The sequence below is a fragment of the Melanerpes formicivorus genome, unplaced genomic scaffold, assembly GCF_026170545.1.
Source record: "Melanerpes formicivorus ecotype bairdi unplaced genomic scaffold, bMelFor1.0.p_v2 SCAF_57, whole genome shotgun sequence".
Lineage (NCBI taxonomy): Eukaryota > Metazoa > Chordata > Aves > Piciformes > Picidae > Melanerpes > Melanerpes formicivorus.
The window spans coordinates 1546562-1573850 of NW_027142409.1; the positions used below are offsets into that span (position 1 = coordinate 1546562).

Genomic DNA, 27289 nt, shown 5'->3' on the forward strand with positions numbered 1-27289 from the left:
CTCTCAGGCTCAATAATTTACTTTAGGATACTCTTCAGCAAGGCCTAACAATTTTATTATAGTCAAAACATGGAACAGTTGATCACTGAGACCCTACACCGTCCCTTTAGGGTCCTCCTCTCTACTGACAAGATATAGAATCATAGAATCAGTCAGGGTTGGAAGGGACCACAAGGATCGTCTAGTTCCAACCCCCCTGCCATGGGCAGGGACACCCCACACTAGATCAGGCTGGCCAGAGTCTCATCCAGCCTGGTCTTAAACACCTCCAGGGACGGCGCCCCAACCACGTCCCTGGACAACCCGTCCCAGGGCTTCACCACTCTCATGGTGAAGAACTTCCTCCTCACCTCCAGCCTGAATCTCCCCACCTCCAGCTTCATTCCATTCCCCCTAGTCCTATCACTACCTGATATCCTGAGAAGTCCCTCCCCAGCCTTCTTGTAGGCCCCCTTCAGATACCGGAAACCCACAATTAGGTCACTCACCAGAGCTGAGTAGAGGGGGAGAATCACCTCCCTTGACCTGCTGGCCACATTGCTCTTGATGCAGCCCAGGATCTGACTGGCTTTCTGGGCTGCAAGTGCACATTGAGAGCTCATGTTGAACTTCTCTTCCACCATCACCCCCAAGTCTCTCTCCTCAGGGCTGCTTTCCAGCCAGTCACTGCCCAGCCTGTATTTGTGCCTGGGATTGCCTCAACCCAGATGCAGGACCCTGCACTTGGAATTTTGAACCTCTTATTTAGCCTTCTAAACATTAATGTTCTGAATCACATCTTAGGTATATGCTTAAGGGAAACAAGAGATGGTGAGACAGATACTTTCAGAGCACACATTGTGGTATCACTGCTTCCAAATGTGCTCACTGGGAGAAGCAGACACTAGCAAACACGACTATGCACTGTTAGATGCACAAGAGGGTATTTTCAGTGACAGCCTTCATTCTCATCTTCTCCAGTTTCTGACTACCTGAGTCAAGACCTTGATAACACTTGTATTAAGCACATTCATGGGAGAGGGGACACTCACATCTTTTAGTTACCTAAAAATTCCAGTAACTCAGGACTTCTTACTATATCCTCATCTTTTGAGATGAATTTCATGATATTGTTGGACATAGCTCTTTGTTCACAGATGTCAGATTCCCCCACAAAGAGAACTTTTTTAGGCAAGAGTGGAAGAGAAGCCTGTGGATATCGTGCTGCCAGTCTGTGGTAGAGCTCCTCTAGCTCACTGTACTTCTTGGAAACCTGCAATGACACATGCTCCAAGGTAAGTTTCATTACAGGAGAGATAGGAACAACAAAATAGCCGTTTAAGAGTTGTGAAACATTAACCCTGGAAACTGAAGTGGAAAACCATGAATTACCAAGGAGCTTTACATATAGTCAAATAAAATCCTGTTATCTACATAGTGAAGCCCCAAGCATTGTTGATGGTCTTCTAATAGTTCTGTAATTAAAATCTGCTCCCTAATGGAACTGAAGTTCATTGCCAGATACCTAGCATACAGTTATCTGACTCATCAGCTAAGGAAATACTGGATAGGTCACTGCTCCAGATGCTTTTCTCTGAGAGCAAATATTCTTGTCCACTGAAAATGACCTATAAAATGTGCAGCCCTGAGAAGCAAGAGAAGTCTGGACAGCTAGGTATCTAATGGAGAAAGCAGCCTGCACCTTTTCACCATTGTGACCGTTTGAGCCTGTGCCTTTAAGAAAGGGACAGTGCTGGGACACTCTGGCTGAATATTTTGTAAACAAAGACAGGTCTAAACTAATTTCATTGGTAGGTTGGTAGAACGCAGCTTTAAGTTATAGTGCAGCTAGAATATTTCTCAGTTCGTTCCTTTCCCTCTCCCTTCCAGGTTGCCTGCTTTGGAGCACCTAGCCAGAGCGACCTTCGACAAGATAAGCACTAATCCTGCATGAGGCCTACTAAAATAATTTTTCCTTAATAACTGCCTTTCTCTCTCTCTAACCCTTTTTGGGAAAAAAGGGAGGTAGGGGGAGAGAGTGGGGTACAGGGGGGGGGAACCCTCCTCTGTCCGGAGGAGGGAATTTCGTTCCTGTATTCTTACTTTCCTTGCTGTATATTTCTGTATATATATTGTAAATACTGTATATATTGTATATATATACAACCTGCATTTTTCACATTGCTTGTAAATATAGCATTCCTTTGCTTCTCTGACTGAGTTAGCTGTGGTTTTGTTTTCCTCTTTGTGGGGGAGGGAAAGCTAGGCCTTCCCTCTCAACCCACTACATTTTTAATTGGTGCTCAACGTGGGGCAAAATTAGCTTGATTTATTGCTTGCTTGAGTCGGACTAGCAAACATGAAGGTGTTTTGGATTTTAGAGCGTCTCTTCTTTTCAGTTTTTGAGGTTCTGATTTACAAATATTGTTTGGGCTTACTTATCGATCACATAGGTAAATATTTAATGCAGAAATTATATTTATGGTTCAAGTATAAGATTCAGCTTCTGTATGACCGCTGTCTGGGTTTCCTTTGGCTTACGAGATACAGAAATGTGACCTCTAGAACTCTCCAAATTGAGATAATGGAGTTTAAGATTCCAGTAGGTGAAAGAGTAATTTTAAGTGATGGCTGGGATCCAAAGGTGATTTATTTGATGTATGTGAATCTGCTGCTGATGATAGTGATTGCGTATTTGTTATGTTCTTTGTGCTGGGAGAGAAAAGTATCTAAGGCCTGCTTCATTATCAAGCATAGATCAAAGAAAAGGAGGCACACTTCTGGCTCAGCCCCAGAGACTTCTAGTGATGAGGAGAGTGGAGAATCTGTATCACTTAAAGATAAAGCTAAAAAGTCTATTGGAAAGGCTGCTTTGAACGGTACTGTTGCTGATTCTGGCAGGATGTCAGGGGCGGCGGCAGCTTCCAATATGGCGGCTCCCCTGTCTTCAGCAGCCATTACTGAGGCAAAGTCATTTCCGCCCTCCTTCTCAGCAGGACCGGAAGCATCCTCCAAAGCAGCTGATCTGTCTCAGAACCTGTCAGCTTCTGTTAAGGCGGCTGTAAATTCAAACACAGCTCCAATGAAGCAAGTAGCAGTTTTAAGAGCAAGAAGAGGAAAAGCCAAAGGTGATCCAGGAGCTGATGGGGGAGAGGAGCAAGATGCTGATGCGGGGGAGGGACCTTCTACTAGAAAAGACCCTGCTGAGAAGGAAGAGAAGGTTTGTTTTAAAGACCTAGCGGAGTTATTGAGATCAACACAGGATGGAGATGCAGCTAGGACAGCAGCTAGCAGGGGTGGTTCTCAGCTTAAAGAGATCCTTAGGAGAGTGACAGCAGGATTATGGGGACAGCATGTTCAGGAAGAGGGGGCAAAGGAGGAAGAATATGATAATTCTGAATGTTCTTCACCTCACGAAGAACTTAGAAATGTCCGCAAAGATTACACCAGAGCAGATAAGGAGACAGTTCTAGCTTGGCTTAGAAGATGTTATGAAATGGGTGCTCCAGCCCTAATGGTCAGAGACAAATCAGCAGCTCAGCTAGGAACTCTCTCGAAGGATAATGGAATAGATAGACATCTAGGAAGGGCTCTCGGTAAGGTTAATCTGTGGATATGCCTTTTAATGGCGGTTGCCCTGAGATATCCTTCCCAAGATGATCTTCCATGGAATCCTAAACCCTGGACTACCATAGATGAGGGAATTAAGCGCCTGAGAGAATTTGCTGTTAGAGAGATACTACATGGTGAACATGAAACTCTGAATCCTGATGACATTCCTGTAGGGACTGGTCTTGCTAAAAAGCTCATCAAGCTTGCTCCTTCTAATTATGCAAACACTCTGGCAAGCAGAATTGTGTCAAGAAATTATGGTGGAGCTCCTCCTACGGTTGGCCAATTCTCTGATCAAATGAGACAATTGGAGGATAGCATGACATGTGAGCCTGCAGTGTGCCCAGGCAGCCAAGAGGGCCAATGGCATCCTGGCCTGCATCAAGAACAGTGTGGCCAGCAGGAGCAGGGAGGTCATTCTGCCCCTGTATACTGCACTGGTTAGGCCGCACCTCGAGTACTGTGCCTAGTTCTGGGGCCCTCAGTTTAGGAAGGATGTTGACTTGCTGGAACGAGTCCAGAGAAGAGCAACAAAGTTGGTGAGGGGTTTGGAACACAAGCCCTATGAGGAGAGGCTGAGGGAGCTGGGGTTGCTCAGCCTGGAGAAGAGGAGACTCAGGGGTGACCTTATCACTCTCTACAACTACCTGAAGGGAGGTTGTAGACAGGCGGATGATGGTCTCTTCTCCCAGGCAGCCAGTACCAGAACAAGAGGACACAGTCTCAGGCTGCGCCAGGGGAGGTTCAGGTTGGATGTTAGGAAGAAGTTCTATACAGAAAGAGTGATTGCGCTATGGAATGGGCTGCCCAGGGAGGTGGTGGAGTCGCCGTCACTGGAGGTGTTCAGAAGGAGACTTGATGGGATGCTTGGTGCCATGGGTTAGCTGTTTGGGTGGGTTGGATTGGTTGATGGGTTGGACACGATGATCTTGAAGGTCTCTTCCAACCTGGTTTGGTTTATTCTAATAAAGGTTTATTCTAATAAAGGTTTCTTTGGTTTCAGCCATTGAAACTCTGTCTGGAAAAATTGAGAATTGCATGAAAGAGCTGAAAGGTTCCATATACCAATTGGCACAGAGAGATGATTCTAATTCTTCCTCCAGGTGGATACGAGTTTCATCTGTGAGGAATTAACGTCCTCCAAGGAGGTCATTCCAAAACAGATCAAATCAAAACAGACCACCAAGGCAATCACGTAGGACTATTTGGATAACTCTGCGTGATCAGTTTGGTAGAGAACATGAACAGATGGGATGGCCAACCAACTTCTAATCTTTTCTGGCAATTGAGAGAACTGCAAAGTGGCAGAACCCAAGGTAGCAATACCAGAAGGGTAGCTGTTACTTCCACAGTTCCCCAGAACAACTCTAGTAGCTTCAACAGTGGCTCCAGTTCTAACACTGCACACTGCGTTCAATGCACATGTGGGCATGTTCCCCATAACTAGGGGTGCCCTGACTCCTGCCAGGGGGAGGAGAGGGATTACAGAGATAATAGAATCTATTGCGATGTATACATCCAGTGGCCTGACACTTCATAATTTCAGAAGTACAGGGCCTTGGTTGACACAGGAGCTCAGTGCACCATAATACCATCAAATTATCAGGGATCAGAGTCTATAACTATTCTGGGAGTCACTGGTGGATCTCAAGCGTTAAGTAAGATGGAGGTTAATATAAGTTTAACTGGAAAACAATGGAGGAAGCATACAGTTGTGACCGGACCTGACGCACCATGTATTTCGGGAATTGATTTTCTGAGAGAAGGGTGTTTCAAAGACCCTAGAGGTTACAAAGGGGATTTTGGAGTAGCTTCTATAGAAATTGATGGACAAAAACTGAAGCTGTCTGCTAGACCTGAGCTTTCTGATGAATCTGCAGTTATGGGACAACACAAGATACAAGATATAAAATTGCCAGTTGCTTCTCAGACTGTGCATCACAGACAATACAGAACCAACCGTGACTCTTCGTTGCCCATTCAGAATCTGATTCTTCAGTTGGAGAGTCAGAAAGTCGTCAGCAAAACTCATTCACCTTTCAACAGTCCAGTGTGGCCTGTGTGAAAGCAGAATCGAGACTGGCGTCTGACAGTCGACTACCAAGCCCTGAATGAAGTAACACCACCTATGAGCGCAGCAGTACCAGACATGATGGAACTACAGTATGAGCTGGAATGCAAAGAGGCCAAATGGTATGCTACCATAGACATTGCTAATGCATTTTTCTCTATTCCCATAGCAGAGGAATGCAGGCCTCAGTTTGCTTTCACCTGGAGAGGAATCCAGTACACTTTCAACAGATTGCCAATGGGCTGGATCCACAGCTCAAGCATCTGTCATGCAGTGATCCATGATGCTCTGGGGAAAGCTGGCGCTCCACAACACATCCAGTTCATCGATGATATCATCGTCTGGGGTAAAATGGCTGAGGAAGTCTTCGAGAAAGGTAACAAAATCATTGACATTCCTCTGAATGCAGGTTTTGCCATCAAGCGAGACAAGGTGAAAGGACCTAGCACAGAGATTCAGTTTCTGGGAGTGCGGTGGCAGGATGGACGCCGACACGTTCCAGTGGATGTGGTAAACAGAGTCTCTACCATGGCAAATCCCACCAACAAGCAAGAAACTCTACGTTTCTTGGGGATTGTGGGATTTTGGAGACTGCACATTCCTGGATACAATCAGATTGTGAAACCTCTGTAGGATGTGACTCAAAAGAGAAACAGTTTCCACTGGGGACCTGAACAACAAGCAGCCTTTGACCAGATAAAGCAAGAGGTGATTCAAGCAATGGGTCTGGGACCTGTCCGAGATGGTCCAGACATTAAGAACATTTTGTACACGGCTGCAAGTGACAATGGTCCAAACTGGTGCTTGTGGCATAAAGCTCCAGGTGAGACACTGTGGTGGGTTAACACCTTTTTCTGAAAACAAAAGAAGAAAGCAGGGTGGAGGGCTTGCGGGTACTTTACACTCCCTGAAGGGCGTCTCCCCCTAGGAAAGCTGAGTCTGTTCCACTTCCCCCTCCCTGCCCAGCAAGGGTATAAAAAAGCAGGACCTCATAGCTGTTGGATCTCCTTTTTGGCTCCTGCCTCTGCTGGATGAGAGCTACTGCAGCTGCTCTCCTGATCCTCAGCCACGTGGCCGGACCTGATCCTTCTCCCTGCTGCCTCTGCGCCTTCTCAGAGACAGACTGGTTTTGTATTATTCTTTTTCTATCCCCCTCCCATCAATTTTTGTTCCTTGCCCTTGTGAACCTTTTTTCCCTGTTATTGCTATATATATATATATTTTGAAGGAAAAAAAAAATTACTTGCCTCTCTACTTCCAAGCTGACTCCAGATTGTTGCTTAGTGGGTTTGCTCCTTACCTTTTTTTTTCCCTCCTCTCCCTGTTTGGAGGGAGGAGGTGGGGGGGAAGTGGGGAAGAGATTCTCAGCCTTTTCCCCATTTGAGCTTTTAACTTTCAGTTAAGGCTCAAACCACTACAGACACGTGGACGACCTCTTGGTTTCTGGAGTTGAGGTTACAGAGGTTCAGAGGCTAATTATACACCAACAGAGAAAGAAATTTTAGCTGCCTATGAAGGAGTAAAAGCAGCTTCTGAAGGAATTGGAACTGAATCCCAACTTCTCTTAGCTCCCAGATTACCAGTTTTGAATTGGATGTTCAAAGGCAAAGGTTCCACACCACATCATGCCACAGATTCCACCTGGTCCAAGTGGATGGCTCTGATAACACAGAGAGCTCGAATGGGAAATCTTGAAAGACCTGGTCTAGTGGAGGTGATCTCAAGTTGGCCTGAAGGTACCAACTGTGCTAAACCTCCAGAGGAGAGAGTAACTCGTGCTGAGGAAGCTCCTTCTTACAATGACCTTTCTGATGATGAAAAGAAATATGCTTTGTTCACAGACGGTTCCTGTCATCTTGTTGGAAACAAGCAAAGGTGGAAGTCTGCAGTGTGGAGTCCAACAGGCCACTTGCAGAGGCAAAGGATGGAGAAGGAGAATCCAGTCAGTTCGCAGAGGTAAACGTTATCCAGTTAGCTCTCGACGTAGCTGAACGTGAGAGATGGCCAAAGATTTATCTCTACACCGACTCATGGATGGTAGCCAATGCTCTATGGGGTTGGCTAAAGAATTGGAAGAAGAGTGGTTGGCAGAGGAAAGGAAAACCCATTTGGGCAGCCGACTGAAGACGAGGTGACTGAAGACGAGGAGAAGGCTGATGTCCTGAACACCTTCTTTGCCTCAATTTTTAACAGCAAGGCAGGAGTTCAGGACGAGTGGCCTCCGGAGCTGGGCGATGGGGTCGGGGAGCAGTGTAATGCCCCGGAAATCCATGAGGAATTATTTCGGGACCTGCTGAGCCACTTGGATATTCACAAGTCCATGGGACTGGATGGGATCCATCCTAGGGTGCTGAGAGATCTGGCAGATGTGCTAGCTAGGCCACTCTCCATCATTTTCCTCCAGTCCTGGCTCACAGGTGAGGTCCCAGATGACTGGAAACTGGCCAACGTGGTCCCCATCCACAAGAAGGGTCGGATGGAGGAACCTGGAAACTACAGGCCGGTCAGCCTGACCTCAGTGCCAGGGAAAGTGATGGAGCAGATTATCCTGGCGGCAATAACTGCGCACCTGAAGGATGGCCAAGGGCTCAGGTCCAGCCAATATGGATTTAGGAAGGGCAGATCCTGCCTCTCCAACCTGATCTTTTTCTATGATCAGGTGACCCGTCTGGTGGATGTGGGGAGGCCTGTGGATGTGGTCTACCTGGACTTCAGCAAGGCCTTTGACACCGTCCCCCACAGAAAACTGCTGGCTAAGCTATCAGCTCGTGGCTTGGACCACTACACTCTGTGCTGGGTTAGGACCTGGCTGAATGGCCGGGCCCAGAGAGTGGTAGTGAACGGTGCCACATCCAGCTGGCGGCCAGTCACCAGTGGTGTCCCCCAGGGATCAGTGCTGGGCCCTGTCCTCTTCAACATATTCATTGATGATCTGGATGAAGGGGTAGAGTCAATCATCAGCAAGTTTGCAGATGACACAAAGTTAGGGGCAGATGTTAGTCAGTTAGAGGGTAGAAAGGCTCTGCAGAGGGACCTCGACTGACTGGACAGATGGGCAGAGTCCAATGGGATGGCATTCAACAAGTCCAAGTGCCGAGTGCTGCACTTTGGCTATGGCAATCCCATGCAGAGCTATAGGCTGGGGTCGGAGTGGCTGGAGAGCTCCCAAACAGAGAGGGACCTGGGGGTGCTGATCGACAGCCACCTGAATATGAGCCGGAAGCATCCTCCAAAGCAGCTGATCTGTCTCAGAACCTGTCAGCTTCTGTTAAGGCGGCTGTAAATTCAAACACATTGCTTGTAAATATATCATTCCTTTGCTTCTCTGACTGAGTTAGCTGTGGGGTTTTCTCCTCTTTGTGGGGGTGGGAAATCTAGGCCTTCTCTCTCAACCCACTACAACCATTGAGCCAGAAGACTCATTTATCAGCCCTGGTGGGCTTCAGTGCCCTCCTGGTTCTTAAGACCTAAAAAAAAGGCACATTGGCTGCCCTGCAGAGCACTTAATAAAGAAACTAAAGGGTAAAAACCTCATCTGACCCCTGACTATTTAGTTTATCCATGAGGAAATAGAACTCAACAGCTTGGCCATGTCCTACAGGGACAGGGAGAAGATGCCAACAGTAAACGAAGTCATTCCTTCTGCAAAGACAGGAAGCCTGAGGAGAATAAGACTCAAGACATTAAAAGGAAAGCAGTAACCATGGGAATGCTGGCTAGAAACAGTGAGGCTTCTATGTCACAATAAGTTTTCCATTCAGTACCTTAAAAAACAATACACAAAGTCCACACACAAACAAAACACTGACAATACAGGCACAATGGAGTGACTGTCATGCTCTGGAACTGTAGCATCTATACATCATGGCCCTCCATGGCCCCATAATCTATGAATGTGGTTCAATGAATACAGAGTTAGATTAAGAAAAAAAAAATAATCAAAAAACTAGTGACAGTGGAGTACATATGGCACAGATCCTCTACTATAGAGTCCAACGCTTACTCTCCTGTAACACACTGGTGAACTCTAGTGGAGTGAATTCTAATTAATATCGCAACATGAAAGACGGAAAGACTCAAGCACCACCTCTTGGGATGGAAGAAGGGAGAGTTCTTCCACCAACACAATGATAAAAGAAAGTCAACAAAAAACTCAGAATAAAAGGGAAATGACTTAGAGATTACCCCAGAATCCATAACTCACATCTCTACTGGCAAACTAAGCAGTATCAGATGTATTCCCAGGATCTGGAACCTCAAAGTGTCTGTCTGTTAGGAACTTTACAGCATCTACTGGAACCTGACACTGTCCATGACAGTTTTGTTTGGGCAGCTATCACTTCCTAGATTATTTTTCATCCCAAGATTTAGCCTGTAGCAGAGACCACACAGTAGCCAGTTTGGGTACTGACGCACACTGCAGACGGTAAGAAATTTTTGTGCAGCCAGCCTGTGCTAGCTGCCCTCCAGGCCAGAGAACAGGCCCTGATATTAACAGACACATCTTGACTAGTTTACTAAATTACATGCAGGCATAAAGAGCAATAACTACCTTATGCTTCATGTTTCCCTGCCTTTTGCAGTAATTACGAACAAGTTAAGTGATTTGAAAAATAGCTGCATTTCAGCTGTACAATGTTCACTAGGTGTTCAGCATCCAGTCACAAAAGGCAAGCAGCTCTGTAAAAAGTATCTGAAGCAAAAACCCAAGCCTGAGTAGACAGGGAAATAAAACCCAAGAATTTTAGATTTGTCTCCTGTAAATAATGCAGGTAAGTGTGAGCAACACTGTCCTCCACATGTTGGATCCAGCATGTAATTCAGCAGCCAAGCACTAAAGCGATGGTAATAAAAAGATGCACCCAGAATAAGACCATCCTCCCTTAGAAAGATACCCCAAAAACAGAGGAAAGCAATTCTGGAATTCCTGAATTGTTATATATTACTAGTTTGCTAGGTCCCAGTACTCTGAACTGGGTAAAATACTAGAGCCCCTCCCAAAAATATTGTGTAAGAGCAAACATAAAGGCAGTGAAAAATTCACTGGCACTTTTGCAAAAGAATAAACAATATTATCTTTCATTCAGAAAAAAAGAATCAAGTCTGATTTGTGAAAAATGTTCAACATCTCATTAATGCCAATAATAAATAACAAATTAATGTTTCAAAATATTACCAGACAGCAGTTAATCAACAAGACTATGTCAAAAACGGCTTTAAAATATTCAAAAACTGAGGCTGAAATAAGAATACATAAACTTACTACTTTCCCTACTTAATTTAAATTCCTCCTCTATCAAACTCTGTAAATTATTCATAAATCTCCATTTATGTCTAATTACACCACTGAACCCAAAGCAAATGCACACCCTCACAGCCTATGGCTAATTGAGCCTTTGTGAATCTGCATGAGTGTGGCGGGTTTGAGAGAAGGGCTCAGCCTTCCCCCCCCCCACAAAGAGGAAGGAAAAAAAAACACAGCTAGCCAGCCGGAGAAGCAAAAGGGAAAATGCTATATTTACAAGCAATTTTGGGGAATGCAGGATATATATACACAATTTACAGTATTTACAATATATACACAGAAATATACAGCAAAGTAAAAAGAAAAACAATAATACAGGAGCGAAATTCCCTCCTCTGGAGGAGGGTTCCCCCCTGTACCCCCTTCTCTCCCCTTTTTCCCCAAAGAGGGTTAGAAAGAGAGAAAAAGAGCAGTTATTAATTAAAGCAAAGTATATTAGTAGGCCTTAGTTGCTTATCTGTCCAAGGTCAGTCTGGCAGGGAGCCCAGAAGCAGACGAGCTGGGAAGGGAAAAGAAAAGGAGCGAACTGAGGAAAGTCCCAGCTGCACCTAAGCTTAAAACTGCATTTTTACTAATCCAGCAATGAAATTACTTTAGAATATCTGATTGTTTTCATTAATATTCCAAAACATTCAGCCATAGTGTCCCAGCACTGTCCCTTTCTTAAAGGGACAGCCTCAAACGGTCACAGTCCACACCTTCTAAATAATTTCATTGGCTGTTCAAATTATCCATCCAATCCAAAACAATATTTACAGTTCGTAAGTAAAGTTCATAGTCCATTCCGGCTATACACAGGTGTACATGATTCAGAAGTCCAAGAAAATCAGGAAATGAGAAAAATGGAAAACAGTTTATCTCTTCGCAGACGAAGGGAAGAAAAGAATAACAGGGATTCTCAGGGTCTCTTAGTTGACTCACGGATCTCAGGGTTCTCAGGGTTTGTGCACCGCAGATTCCTCGTAGATTATTCCTTTGGATGCGATATAGTTGCACAACAGTTTGAAATTAAACTCTTTCAGCTAAAGTTAAATTTCTTTGTGGAATACACTGAATTTCACCATTCTCTTGCATTACCCAATAAGCGTGACCCGGACCTTCAGCTGAAACCACCCCTCGGACAGGTTTAGCCTCTCCTGAGGGAGAAAATACCCAAACAGTTTTACCTAACAGATTCTTTTCTCTTACCACAGGAACTCTATCACCCTCTACTTTCTGTAGCAGATCTGAATGTGCAGGTCCAGCTCGGTTCACTGAACCTCTACTATTTACCATCCAGGTTGCTTGTGCTAAATGTTTCTCCCAGTTTTTCAAAGATCCACCTCCGATGGCTTTAACAGTGGTCTTCAACAAACCGTTGTAGCATTCAATCTTCCTGTCGAGGGTTGGAAGGGTAAGGCAAAACAGCCTCCTCCCTCCCCCCTGTAAAGTAAAGGGAAAGAAAGTTGGAAAGGAAAAAAAAACTCACAGCCGAATTAGCAAAGGAGGGTTGCTATATATTTACAAAGCAGTTTAGGGAATGCAGGTTTATGTACAGAATTTACAATATTTACAATATATACAAAGATATACAACAAAGTAGCACAGAAATGAGAGTTCCCCCCCTCTGCTGAGGGGGTTCCCTACCTCTGCTCCCCCTCCTCTCTCCCCCTTTCCCCAGAGAGGGATAGAAAGAGAGAAAAGAGAAAAAAGTTAGAAGCAGATATGTGTTAATTGGAAAGCAGTTAATACAGGCCTTGCAGCTTATCAGTTTCAAGGTCAAGCCTTGGCCGAAAGCCCAGAAAAAGCGAGCTGCTACCACCGAAGGAGGGGAAAGACAGACTGACCAGAAAAGTGCAGGAATGCCCAGGATACCCTCCTGCACTCCCAGTTCAGAAGGTGCTTCCTCGCAATCTACCAATGAAATTAGTTTAGACCTGTCTTTTCGTTTACAAACATCCGACTACAATATTCCCTTTCTTAAGGGGACAGCCTCAAACGGTCACAGTCCACCCCTTCTAAACAATTTCAATGGCTGTTCACACTGTCTATCCAATCCAAAACGATATTTACATTTTGTGAGTAAAGTTCATAGTCCATTTGGGCTATGCTCAGATGTAGATGACTCAAAAGTCCAAGAAAAACAGAATATGGGAAAAATGGAAAACAGTTCATATCTTCGCCGACGAAGCAAAGAAAAGGGAAACAGGGATTCTCAGGGTCTCTTAGTTTAAAATAAACCCCTTTCAGCTAAAGTTAAATTTCGTTGTGGTATACACTGAATTTCACCATTCTCTTGCATTACCCAATAAGTGTGACCAGGACCTTCAGCTGATACCACCCCTAGGACAGGTTTAGCCTCTCCTGAGGGAGAAAATACCCAAACAGTTTTACCTAACAGATTCTTTTCTCTAACAACAGGAACTCTATCACCTTCCACTTTCTGTAGCAGATCTGAATGTGCAGGTCCAGCTTGGTTCACTGAACCTCTACTATTTACCAGCCAGGTTGCTTGTGCTAAATGTTTTTCCCAGTTTTTCAAAGATCCACCTCCCATGGCTTTGAGAGTGGTCTTCAACAAACCATTATAGCGTTCAATCTTCCCTGAGGCTGGTGCATAGTAGGGAATGTGAAATATCCACTCAATACCGTGCTCTTTTGCCCAGTTCTTTACAAGGTTGTTCTTGAAATGAGTTCCGTTGTCTGACTCAATCCTCTCTGGAGTTCCGTGTCTCCACAGGATTTGTCTCTCCAGACCGAGAATGGTGTTGCGTGCAGTTGCATGTGGAACTGGATAAGTTTCCAACCATCCAGTGTTTGCCTCTACCATAGTAAGCACATATTGCTTACCAGAACGAGAACGTGGTAGAGTGATGTAGTCAATCTGCCAAGCTTCACCATACTTGTACTTGGACCATCTGTCACCATACCACAAGGGCTTAAGTCGTTTTGCCTGCTTAATAGCAGCACAAATGTCACAGTCATGGATGACTTGCGTGATAGCATCCATGGAAATGTCTATGGATCTGTCACGAGCCCATTGGTATGTTGCATCTCTGCCTTGATGTCCTGACGAATCGTGAGCCCACCGAGCTAAGAACATCTCACCTCGGTGTTTCCAGTCGAGATCAAGATTAGAGTCCATGTCTACTTGAGAAACTCTTGCAGCTAGATCTGCCTGATGGTTGTGTTGCTGTTCCTCAGTAGCTTTGCTCTTAGGAATGTGAGCATCGATGTGTCTCACTTTCACTGGAATTCTCTCGATTCGATCAGCAATGTCCTGCCATAGGTTGGCTGCCCAAATGGGTTTTCCTTTTCTCTGCCAACCACTCTTCTTCCAGTTCTTTAGCCAACCCCATAGAGCATTGGCTACCATCCATGAGTCGGTGTAGAGATAAAGCTTTGCCCATCTCTCACGTTCAGCCACGTCGAGAGCTAGCTGGACAGCTTTTACCTCTGCGAACTGACTGGATTCTCCTTCTCCATCTTTCGCCTCTGCAACTCGGCGTGTTGGACTCCACACTGCAGACTTCCACCTTCGCTTGTTTCCAACAAGACGACAGGAACCGTCTGTGAATAAAGCATATTTCTTTTCATCATCAGAAAGGTCACTGTAAGGAGGAGCTTGCTCAGCACGAGTTACTTTCTCCTCTGGAGGTTTGGCACAGTTGGTACCTTCAGGCCAACTTGAGATCACCTCCACTAGACCAGGTCTTTCAAGATTTCCCATTCGAGCTCTCTGTGTTATCAGAGCCATCCACTTAGACCACGTTGAGTCTGTGGCATGATGTGGTGTGGATCCCTTGCCTTTGAACATCCAATTCAAAACTGGTAATCTGGGAGCTAGAAGAAGTTGAGATTCAGTTCCAATCACTTCAGAAGATGCTTTCACTCCTTCATAGGCAGCTAAAATTTCTTTCTCTGTTGGAGTATAATTAGCCTCTGAACCTCTGTAACCTCGACTCCAGAAACCAAGAGGTCGTCCACGTGTCTCACCTGGAGCTTTTTGCCACAAGCACCAGGTTGGACCATTGTCACTTGCATCTGTGTACAAAATGTTCTTAATGTCTGGACCATCTCGGACAGGTCCCAGACCCATTGCTTGAATCACCTCTTGTTTTATCTGGTCAAAGGCTGCTTGTTGTTCAGGTCCCCAGTGGAAATGGTTTCTCTTTCGAGTCACATCATACAGAGGTTTCACAATCTGACTGTATCCAGGAATGTGCAGTCTCCAAAATCCCACTATCCCTAAGAAACGTAGGGTCTCTTGCTTGTTTGTGGGACTTGCCATGGTAGAGACTCTATTTACCACATCCACTGGAATGTGTCGGCGTCCATCCTGCCACCGCACTCCCAGAAACTGAATTTCTGTGGTAGGTCCTCTCACCTTGTCTCGTTTGATGGCAAAACCTGCATTCAGAAGAATGTCAATGATTTTGTTACCTTTCTCGAAGACTTCCTCAGCAGTTTTACCCCAGACGATGATGTCATCGATGAACTGGATGTGTTCTGGAGCACCGCCTTTCTCCAGAGCATCGTGGATCACTGCATGACAGATGCTTGAGCTGTGGATCCAGCCCATTGGCAGCCTGTTGAAAGTGTACTGGATTCCGCTCCAGGTGAAAGCAAACTGAGGCCTGCATTCCTCTGCTATGGGAATAGAGAAAAATGCATTAGCAATGTCTATGGTAGCATACCATTTGGCCTCTTTGGATTCCAGCTCATACTGTAGCTCCATCATGTCTGGCACTGCTGCACTCATAGGTGGTGTCACTTCATTTAGGGCTCGGTAGTCTACTGTCAGACGCCAGTCTCCATTCTGCTTCTGTACAGGCTACACTGGACTGTTGAAAGGTGAATGAGTTTTGCTGACGACTTTCTGACTCTCCAACTGACGAATCAGATTCTGAATGGGCAACAAAGAGTCACGGTTGGTTCTGTATTGTCTGTGATGCACAGTCTGAGAAGCAACCGGCAATTGAATGTCCTGTATCTTATGTTGTCCCACAACTGCAGATTCATCAGAAAGCTCAGGTCTAGCAGACAGCTTCAATTTTTGTCCATCAATTTCTATAGAAGCTACTCCAAAAGCCCATTTGTAACCTCTAGGGTCTTTGAAACGCCCTTCTCTCAGAAAATCAATTCCCAAAATACAAGGTGCGTCAGGTCCGGTCACAACTGTATGCTTCCTCCATTGTTTACCAGTTAGACTTATATTAACCTCTACCTTACTTAACTCTTGAGATTCACCAGTGACTCCCAGAATAGTTATAGACTCTGATCCCTGATAATTTGATGGTATTATGGTGCACTGAGCTCCTGTGTCAACCAAGGCCCTGTACTTCCGAAACTGTGAAGTGCCAGGCCACTGGATGTACACATCCCAATAGATTCTATTATCTCTGTTATCCCTCTCCTCCCTCTGGCGGGAGGCAGGGCACCCCTAGTTATGGGGAACATGCGCACATGTGCATTGCACATAGTTTGCAGGGTTATAACTTTGCATGTTATAACTGGAGCCACTGTTGGAGCCATAAGAGTCATACTGGGGAACTGTGGAAGTAACAGCTACCCTTCTGGTACTGCTACCTCGGGTTCTGCCACTTTGCAATTCCCTCAGTCTCCTGAAAAGATTAGAAGTTGGTTGGCCATCCCAGCGGTTCATGTTCTCACCAAACTGATCACACAGAGTTATCCAAATAGTTCTACGTGATTGCCTTGGTGATCTGTTTTGGAATGACCTGTTTTGGAATGACCTCCTTTGGAATGACCTCCTTGGAGGACGTGTATTCCTCACAGATGAGACTTGTACCCACCTGGAGGAAGAATTGAAATTATCCCTTTGTGCCAATTGGGATATGGAATTTCTAAATTCATCTTTTAACTTTATCATGCAATTCTCAATTTTTCCAGACAGAGTTTCAATGGCTGAAACCAAAGAACCACGTGTCATGCTATCCTCCAATTGTCTCATTTGATCACTGAATTGGCCAACCGTAGGAGAAGCTCCACCATAACTTCTTGACACAATTCTGCTTGCCAGAATGTTTGCATAATTAGAAGGAGCAAGTTTGATGATCTTTTTAGCAAGACCAATACCCACAGGAATGTCATCAGGATTCAGAGTTTCATGTTCACCATAGAGTAGCTCTCTAACAGCAAATTCTCGCAAGCGCTTAATTCCCTCATCTATGGTAGTCCAGGGTTTAGGATTCCATGGAAGATCATCTCGGGAAGGGTATCTCAGGGCAACCGCCATTAAAAGGCGTATCCACAGATTAACCTTACCGAGAGCTTCACCTAGATGTCTATCTATTCCATTGTCCCTTGAGAGAGTTCCTAACTGAGCTGCTGACTTGTCTCCAACTGTTAGAGCTGAAGCACCTGTATCATAACACCTACTAAGCCAAGCTAGAACTGGCTCCTTATCTGCCCTGGTGAAATCTTTACGGACATTTCGCAATTCCTCGCGGGGCAAAGAACATTCTGAAATATCATCTTCATCTTCATCTCCCTGAATTCTTTGCCCATAAAATCCTGCTGTCACTCTCCTAAGGATCTCTTTAAGCTGAGAACCACCTTTGCCAGCTGCCTTCCTAACCTCATCTCTATCCTGCTTTGATCTCACTAGGTTAGCTAGATCTTTAAAACAAACCTTCTCTTCCTCCTGAGCAGGATCTTTTAGAGTAGAGGGCCCCTCACCAGGATCAGTCTCCAACTCCTCTTCTTCTCCATCTTTGCCCTTTGCACCTCTAGTCTTTAAAGGAGCCACCTTAACAGGAGCTGTGTTTGAATTTACAGCCACCTTAATGGAAGCTGACAGGTCCTGAGATAAATCAGCTGCTGGGGCAGTGGCTTCCAGTCCCACTGAGGGAGTGGGTGGAAGTGACATTGCTCCATTACTGCCCGACGGAGAGGAAGAAGAAGAAGAAGGAGAAGGAGTAGGCGCCATGTTGATACCAGCCGATGCCCTTGGCTGCTTGCTAGAATCAGCAAAGTCATTTAGAGCTGCCTTACCAATTAACTTTTTAGCCTTCTTTTTAACTGACACGGGTTCTCCACAGTCCTCGTCACTAGATGACTCTGGGACTGATCGAGAGCCACGGCGTTTTCTTTTTGATCTAGTTTTAATAACAAAACAAGCTCTGGACACCTTTCTCTCTCGCCGCAAAGAAATCAGGAGATACACCTTAATTATCACCATCAGCAGAATTATAGACACCAAATAAATCACCTTTGGATCCCAGGTATCACCTAAAGTTACTGTCTCCTCAGGCGGAATCTTAAAACCTTTTATCTCAATTGGGAGAGTGGTGGAGGTAACATTCCTGTATCTCACTGGCCATAATAAATTAATACATTTTCCATACCATAATTTAACTCTATACATAACCCACATATAAATTGACCGCACCAAATATTTACCCAGGTAATCCAAAATCAAACCCAAACAATATCTGTAAACCAGAGCCCCAAAAATTGAAAAGAATAATCGCTCCACAAACCACAATACCTTCATGTTTGCTAATTCAGCTAGAAAACACTAAATCAATCAAATAATAAGTTGAACTAATTATCTGCCCCACGTTGGGCGCCAATAAAAAAAAATGTGGTGGGTTTGGAAGGGTAAGGCCGAGAAGCCTCCTCCCTTCTCCCTTGTAAGGTAAAAGGGAAAAATAATTGAAGGGAAAGGAAAAAAACTCACAAGCTGAATTAGCAAAGCAGTGGAGCTATATTTACAAAGCAATGTAGGGAATGCAGGGGAATATTTATAAATTTACAATATCTACAATATATACAAAGATATACAACAGAGCAACACAGAAATGAGAGTGACCCCCCTCGGCAGAGGGGTCCCCCACCTCCGCTCTCCCCTCTCTTCCCCCCCCCTTCCCCAGAGTGGGATAGAAAGAGAAAAAGAGGAAAAAAAATTAGAAGCAGTTTGTGTTAATTGGAAAGGAGTTAATACAGGCCTTATCAAGTTTGTCAGTTTGAAGGCCGGATCCTTGGCAGAAAGCCCAGCACAGAAAGCTGCTGCACGAAGAAGAGGCGGAAGCAAGACTGAAGATAGGGTGCTGGAAAAACCCAGTATAGTCCCAGCTCAGAAGGTGCTTCCTCCCACTTCACCAATGAAATTAGTTTAGACTATTCCTTCCGTTTACCAACTTCCGTCCACCATATTCCCTTTCTTAAGGGGGCAACGTCAACCGGACACAGCTGCCCAAATGGGTTTTCCTTTCCTCTGCCAACCACTCTTCTTCCAGTTCTTTAGCCACCCCACAGAGCATTGGCTACCATCCATGAGTTGGTGTAGAGATAAAGCTTTGACCATCTCTCACGTTAAGCTACGTCGAGAGCTAGCTGAACAGCTTTTACCTCTGCAAACTGACTGGATTCAGTTTTTGTCCATCAATTTCTACAGAAGCTACTCCAAAAGCTCATTTGTAACCTCTAGGGTCTTTGAAAGGCTCTTCTCTCAGAAAATCAATTCCCAAAATACAAGGCGCGTCAGGTCCGGTCACAACTGTATGCTTCCTCCATTGTTTACCAGTTAGACTTATATTAACCTCCACCTTACTTGACTCTTGGGATCCACCAGTGACTCCCAGAATAGTTATAGACTCTGATCCCTGATAATTTGATGGCATTATGGTGCACTGAGTTCCAGTGTTAACCAAGGCCCTGTACTTCCGAAATTGTGAAGTGCCAGGCCACTGGATGTACACATCCCAATAGATTCTGTTATCTCTATTATCCCTCTCCTCCCCCTGGCGGGAGGCAGGGCACCCCTAGTTATGGGGAACATGCCCACATGTGCATTGAACACAGTGTGCAGTGTTATAACTGGAGCCACTGTTGAAGCTACTAGAGTTGTTCTGGGGAACTGTGGAAGTAACAGCTACCCTTCTGGTATTGCTACCTCGGGTTCTGCCACTTTGCAGTTCCCTCAGTCTCCTGAGTTATCCAAATAGTCCTACGTGATTGCCTTGGTGGTCTGTTTTGATTTGATCTGTTTTGGAATGACCTCTTTGGAGGACGTGTATTCCTCACAGATGAAACCTGTATCCACCTGGAGGAAGAATTAGAATTATCTCTCTGTCCCAATTCGGATATGGAATTTCTAAATTCATCCTTTAACTCTCTCATGCAATTCTCAATTTTTCCAGACAGAGTTTCAATGGCTGAAACCAAAGAAACATGTGTCATGCTATCCTCCAATTGTCTCATTTGATCAGTGAATTGGCCAACCGTAGGAGGAGCTCCACCATAATTTCTTGACACAATTCTGCTTGCCAGAATGTTTGCATAATTAGAAGGAGCAAGCTTGATGAGCTTTTTAGCAAGACCAGTCCCTACAGGAATATCATCAGGATTCAGAGTTTCATGTTCACCATAGAGTATCTCTCTAACAGCAAATTCTCTCAGGCGCTTAATTCCTTCATCTATGGTAGTCCCGGGCTTAGGATTCCATGGAAGATCATCTCGGGAAGGGTATCTCAGGAAAACTGCAAATAAAAGGCGTGTCCACAGATTAACCTTACCGAGAATCTTGCCTAGATACCTATCTATTCCATTATCCCTCGAGAGAGTTCCTAACAGAGCTGTTGACTTGTCTCCAACCATTAGAGGTGGAGCACCTGTATCATAACATCTACCTAGCCAAGCTAGAATTGGCTCCTTATCTGCTCTGGTGTAATCTTTACGGACATTTCTTAACTCTTCCTGGGGTGAAGAACACCCAGAAAGGTCATCTTCCTCTCCATCTATCACATCTTCCTGAACATGTTGTCCCCATAATCCTGCTGTCACTCTCTTAAGGATCTCTCTAAGCTGAGAAGCACCACTAGCTGCTGTCCTAGCTGTATCTCTTTCTGGTGTTGATCTCAATATTTCAGCTAGATCTTTAAAACAAATCTTCTCTTCCTCCTCAGCAGGATCTTTTCTAGAAGAGGGTCCCTCACCTGGATCAGTCTCCTGCTCTTCTCCACCACTAGCTCCTGGATCATCTTTGGTCTTTCCACTTCTGGTCTTTAAAACTGCTACTTGCTTAATTGGAGCTGTGTTTGAATTTACAGCCACCTTGACAGAAGCTGACAGGTTTCAAGACAGATCAGCTGCTGCTGAAGTGGCATCCGGTCCTGCCGAGAGGGTGGGCGGAAATGACCTTGCCTGAAGAAGAAGAAGGGGGAGCCGCCATGTTGGAAGCTGCCGCCGCCCCTGGTATCTTGCCAGAATCAGCAACAGAACTGTTCAAAGCAGCTTTTCCAATAGACTTTTGTAGTGGTTTGAGCCTTAACTGAGAGTTAAAAGCTCAAATGGGGAAAAGGCTGAGAATTGATTCCCCACTCCCCCCCTCCTCCTTCCAAACAGGGAGAGGGAAAAAAAAAGGGTAAGGAGCAAATCCACTAAACAGCAATCTGGAGTCAGCTTAGAAGTAGAGAGCCTAATAATTTTTTTCTTCAAATTATATATATAACAGTAACAGGGAAAAAAAAGGTTCACAAGGGCAAGGAACAAGAATGGATGGGAGTGGGACAGGAAAAAAAAATAATACAAAACCAGTCTTTCTCTGAGGAGGTGCAGAGGCAGCAGGGAGAAGGATCAGGTCCGGCCACATGGCTGAGGAGCAGGAGGGCAGCTGCAGTAGCTCTCATCCAGCAGAGGCAGGAGCCAAAAAGGAGACCCCACAGCTATGATGTCCTGTTTTCTATACCCTAGCTGGGCAGGGAGGGGAAGGTGGAACAGACTCAGCTTTCCCAGGGGAAACGCCCTTCAGGGAGTGTAAAGTACCCACAAGCCCTCCACCCTGCTTTCTTCTTTTGTTTTCAGAAAAAGGCGTTAACCCACCACAATCCACCCCTCTGTTCCACTTCTTCTTTCCTGCCACAGCCCCTCCATGCGATTTTGACATGTGGTATTTGAATCCTTGGTGCAAGTCTCTTGCTATCCCGGCTCGCTCTTTCCCAGGGCAGTCTCTCTCTCTCTCTGGTGATGGTCACTGTAGGTGGTGCTTGAACTGGGCAGGCATGTGGAGAAGAATCAGGAATCAGTCTGTCTTTGAAAGGGAAAGAAAAAAATCAGGAACAGTCCGTTGCTGTAGGGGCATCAGGAACGGGTGCAGGTGAGATGATGCAGGAGCTCTTTGGGTTGGTGTGCAGTGGGTATGTTGAGTCCTGGATGCCAGGCTGGTATTAAGCTAGGATGGAGAAACTTAGAACAACTTATAACTATTCACATAATTACATTGATGAGGGTTGCCTCCTCTGAGTTCATCCTCTTTCAGTCAGAGTCACATTCTGCTGTGGGATACACTGAATGTCCCCAGTTTCTAACATAACCCAGTACGTGTGACCAGGCCCCTCAGCCGAGACCACCCCTCGGGTTGGTTTGCCCTCACCAGCAGCAGGGAAAACCCACACTGACTTCCCCAGCAGGTTCTTCTCAGCAATCACAGGAACTCCATCTCCATCCACTGTTTGCAGCAGGTCGGACTGGGCAGGACCAGCTGGGTTCACAGATCCTCTGCTGTTCACTAACCAAGTGGCTTGAGCTAGGTGCTTTTCCCAGTTCCTGAAGGTTCCACCCCCCATGGCTTTTAGGGTGGTCTTTAGCAAGCCATTGTAGCGCTCGACCTTCCCTGCAGCTGGTGCATGGTATGGGATGTGGTAAATCCACTCAATCCCATGTTCCTTTGCCCAATCCCTTATGAGATGGTTCCTGAAGTGGGTTCCATTGTCTGATTCAATCCTCCCGGGGGTGCCGTGTCTCCACAGGATATGTCTCTCTAGGCCCAGGATGGTGTTGCGAGCAGTGGCATGAGGTACTGGGTAGGTCTCCAGCCACCCTGTACTTGCCTCCACCATGGTCAGTACGTACTGCTTGCCACTGTGAGACCGAGGAAGGGTGATGTAGTCGATCTGCCAGGCCTCTCCATATTTATATTTCGACCATCTCCCCCCATACCACAGAGGCTTCATGCGCTTGGCCTGCTTGATGGCAGCACAGATGTCACACTCATGGATGACCTGTGAGATGGCCTCCATAGAGATGTCCACGGATCTGTCCCGAGCCCACCGGTATGTGGCGTCTCTCCCTTGGTGGCCAGAAGTGTCATGGGCCCAGCGAGCTAAGAACAGCTCACCCTTGTGTTCCCAGTCCAAGTCTATTTGGGAGATCTTAGCAGCCAGGTCTGCTTGGTGGTTGTGCTTGTGCTCCTCTGTGGCTCTGCTCTTGGGGATGTGTGCATCGATGTGCCGTACCTTGGTTGGCAGCCTGTCCAGGCGGGCAGCGATGTCTTGCCACAGGTCAGCGGCCCAAACAGGCTTCCCTTTTCTCTGCCACCCATTCCTCCTCCATTCCTTCAGCCACCCCCACAAGGTGTTGGCTACCATCCAGGAGTCAGTGTAGAGGTACAGCACTGGCCAGTTCTCTCGTTCGGCTATATCCAGGGCCAGCTGGACAGCTTTCACCTCTGCGTACTGACTGGATTCACCTTCTCCATCCCTTGCTTCTGCCACTTGCCTTGTTGGGCTCCAGACAGCTGCCTTCCATCTCTGCTTGCTTCCTACAAGCCGTCAGGACCCATCTGTAAATAGAGCATAGCTCTTCTCGTTGTCAGGGAGATCGTTATATGGGGGAGCCTCCTCAGCACGGGTCACTGTCTGCTCTGGTGGCATTCCAAAGTCAGCACCCTCTGGCCAGTTGGTGATCACTTCCACTATGCCAGGGCGTTCGAAATTCCCCATCCGAGCTCACTGAGTTATCAGGGCCATCCACTTACTCCAGGTAGCATCTGTGGCATGATGTGGGGTTGAGCCTCTCCCTTTGAACATCCAGGTCAGGACTGGAAGCCTTGGAGCTAGAAATAGAGGTGACTCAGTCCCAATTACCTCAGAGGCAGCCCAGACACCCTCATAGGCAGCTAGGATTTCCTTCTCTGTCGCGGTGTAGTTGGCCTCAGAGCCTTTGTACCCCTTACTCCAGAAACCTAGGGGCCTGCCCCTGGTTTCACCAGGAGCCTTCTGCCACAAGCTCCATGTAGGACCATTCTCACCAGCCGCAGTGTACAGCACATTCTTGATCTCTGGCCCAGTTCGAACAGGTCCCAGAGCCATAGCATGGACCACCTCTCGTTTGATCTGGTCAAACGCCACCTGCTGCTCAGGTCCCCACACATAATCATTTTTCTTCCTTGTTACATGGAAGAGAGGCTTCACAATTTGACTGTACCCGGGAATGTGCAATTTCCAGAAGCCCACAAGCCCCAAAAAGGACTGTGTCTCTTTCTTGTTCGTGGGCTGCACCATAGTGGCTACCCTGTTCACCACCTCCTGAGGGATGTGGCGACGGCCATCCTGCCATTGAACACCCAGGAACTGGATCTCCCTGGCAGGCCCTTTCACCTTGCTTCTCTTGATGGCAAAGCCAGCCTCCAGCAGGATGTCAATTATCCTCTTACCCTTCTGGTAAACTTCCTCTGCTGTCTCACCCCATATGATGATGTCATCGATGAACTGCAGATGCTCAGGGGCTCCACCTTTCTCCAAGGCAGTCTGGATCACCTCATGGCAGATGGTTGAGCTATGGACCCAGCCCTGAGGCAACCAATTCCATTGATACTGTACTCCCCTCCAGGTGAAAGCAAACTGTGGCCTGCATTCTTCTGCAATGGGAATGGAGAAAAAGGCATTAGCAATGTCAATTGTGGCATACCACTTGGCCGCCTTCGATTCCAGCTCGTACTCCAGCATGTCCGGCACCGCAGCGCTGATTGGAGGAGTCACTTCATTCAGGCCACGGTAGTCCATGGTCAGTCTCCATTCCCCATTTGCCTTCCGCACTGGCCATATCGGGCTGTTGAAGGGGGAGTGAGCCTTGCTGATCACCCTCTGGCTCTCCAGTCGTTGAATCAGTTGGTGTATGGGGTGCAGAGAGTCTCTGTTGGTCCTGTATTGCCTGCGATGTACTATGCGAGAGGCAATAGGTAACTTCAAATCCTGCACCTTATGGCTGCCCACTACGGAGGGGTCATCCAACAGCTCGGGCATGGTGGACAGCTGTTCTTTGCCTACAGTCTCCACAGCTGCCACCCCAAACGCCCACTTGTGCCCCCTAGGGTCCTTGAAGCATCCCTCCCACAGAAAGTCAATGCCAAGAATGCAAGGTGCATCTGGACCAGTCACTATGTCGTGCTTTCCCCATTCATTCCCGGTCAGGCTTATCTCAGCTTGCAGTACAGTCAAGTCTTGTGAGCCTCCTGTGACTCCTTGAATGCTTATGGACTCAGCCCCTTTGTACCCTGATGGTATCAGGGTGCATTGGGCCCCTGTGTCCACCAGAGCTCGGTACTTCAGGGCTTCTGAAGTGCCAGGCCATTTCACGTACACATCCCAGTATACTCTGTTGTCCCTGGCCTCCACCTGGCTGGAGGTAGGGCACCTCTAATGCTGGCGGCAATGTCCACACTTGTCACACGGTCCTGTGTTACTAGGGGAAAGGTCTCTTGAGCAAGAGGGACCACTCCGGGAAACTGGGGCAGCTCTTCTCCTGGATGAGTTATCCCCGTGGTGCCCATCTTGCAGTTCCTGCACCCTGTTCCAGAGGGCAGAGGTGGGTTGGCCATGCCAGGTGTCCATGTCCTCTCCATGGTCACAGAGGAACCTCCACAGAGACCCCCTTGACATTCCCCGATTGTCTTGGGGTGATCTCCTAGGGGAAGGTCGCCTGTTCCGGATTGCTGACACCTGGACCCATTCTGAAGGAGAAAGGGAAAAGGAAGCATTGCTTCCCTTTTTCAGTTCAGACATGGAGGTCTTGATCTCTTTGACAATGTCTTTAGCCATAGTTTCTATGGCTGAGATCAGGGGTTTCTGATTCACGCTGTCCTCATATTTCCTTAAATCATTGGCAAACTCACAAACAGTTTTAGGACTTCCATCCTGTCCAGTCAAGAGTATCCCTCCTAATGTGTGAGCATATTTCTGAGGAGCACCCTGGGTGAGTTTCTTTACGAAGGGCCGTCTCATGGGCACCTCATCTGGGTCCAAAGGGAGCTGGCCATCCCCATAAATTATTTCCATCACGGCCATCTGCCTCAGATACCGAATGCCCTGTTCCATAGTTGTCCATCTAACTGGGGCCCAGGGCAGGTCATCTCTTGAGCGGTACCGGCTCTTGATGGCGTTCAGAATCCGGGCCCAGAGAGTGTGTATTCCATCAAGTTTGGCTAACTCTTTGTCCAGACCAGCATCACGAGTCAGGGAGCCTAAAAGCTTCGCCTCCTTCTTATCCAGGTCCACTGTGTCCACCCCCTCATCCCAGCATCTCAGGGCCCAGCTTAGTATTGGCTCACCCTCTTTCCTTGCGTAGTCCAGACGAGTTTGCCTTAGTTCCTTTCTGGGCAGCGATGTAACAGTTATTTCCTGATCTGAATCATCTTCATCCACCGATGGGTTCTGTGAGGTGCTGGGGCCTGCTGAGGTTCCTTCCTCACCATCTGTGCTTGGCGATGATTTTTGACTTCTTTTCCTGCGTGTGGTGACCGGTGCTAGAGAGACTGCATTGGCAGGAGCATCAGGGGTCAACTGTGGAACTGCTGGTGGTGGGGCAAACCCTTGTGCCTGGGGCTCAGGCTGAGAACTGGCACAGTCATTACAACCCGACCCCTCCCTCTTTGTGTCTACAGAGTGCTTACAATGCCCACAGCAGACACGCCCCCAGTCATTAAAGAGCACAAAGGAGTGTGTTATCACCCTCCAAAGAGCTCTTAATGGGTTAGCTAGTCCTCCACCCAACACGGTCCCAGCAAATGCCACTATAAGGATTACATTTAGGCATATGGAGCATGTTGCAACGTAGAGCAATTTTCCATCACAGGCACTTTTATCTACACCATTGGTTTCATAACTTGCTTCAGGAAAGTTTCCTATGTTAGAAAAGTTACCACTGACAGTGAAATTCAATGAATTCAAGAGATACATGCCTAACTTAATTGGTAAAGTTTTTATCCACTTGATCAGCATCTCTATCATTAACCACACCAAGTGGTAAGTTATTAATTTGTAGATGTGGGTCCAAAAGATCCAGCCAAAAGCCCATGCAAAGGCTTGGACCATCAGGTTCTTTAAAATTGCCATTTCTACTTCTAGCTCCTTTTTCAGAAAAAAGTATTGCTTTCCCAATACAAGATTAATTTCCAAGCCCCACGTTGGAGGTGCCAAAAATTGTAGTGGTTTGAGCCTTAACTGAGAGTTAAAAGCTCAAATGGGGAAAAGGCTGAGAATCGATTCCCCACTCCCCCCCCCTCCTTCCAAACAGGGAGAGGGAAAAAAAAAGGGTAAGGA

At 46.5% G+C, this 27289-nt stretch overlaps 1 long non-coding RNA gene across 2 annotated transcripts in view; it reads right to left on the reverse strand.

Moving 5' to 3' along the window:
- Positions 1 to 27289, reverse strand: part of LOC137452686 (uncharacterized) — a 74518-nt gene that overhangs the window by 7931 nt on the left and 39298 nt on the right. The window contains exon 3 of one of the 2 annotated variants that reach the window (XR_010990141.1): positions 12154 to 12389. The exons of the other annotated variant lie outside the window; for it this stretch is intronic. This is a non-coding gene — a long non-coding RNA (uncharacterized lncRNA). Of the gene's footprint in view, positions 1 to 12153; positions 12390 to 27289 lie in introns of those variants that run through there. 2 annotated transcript variants of the gene reach the window in all.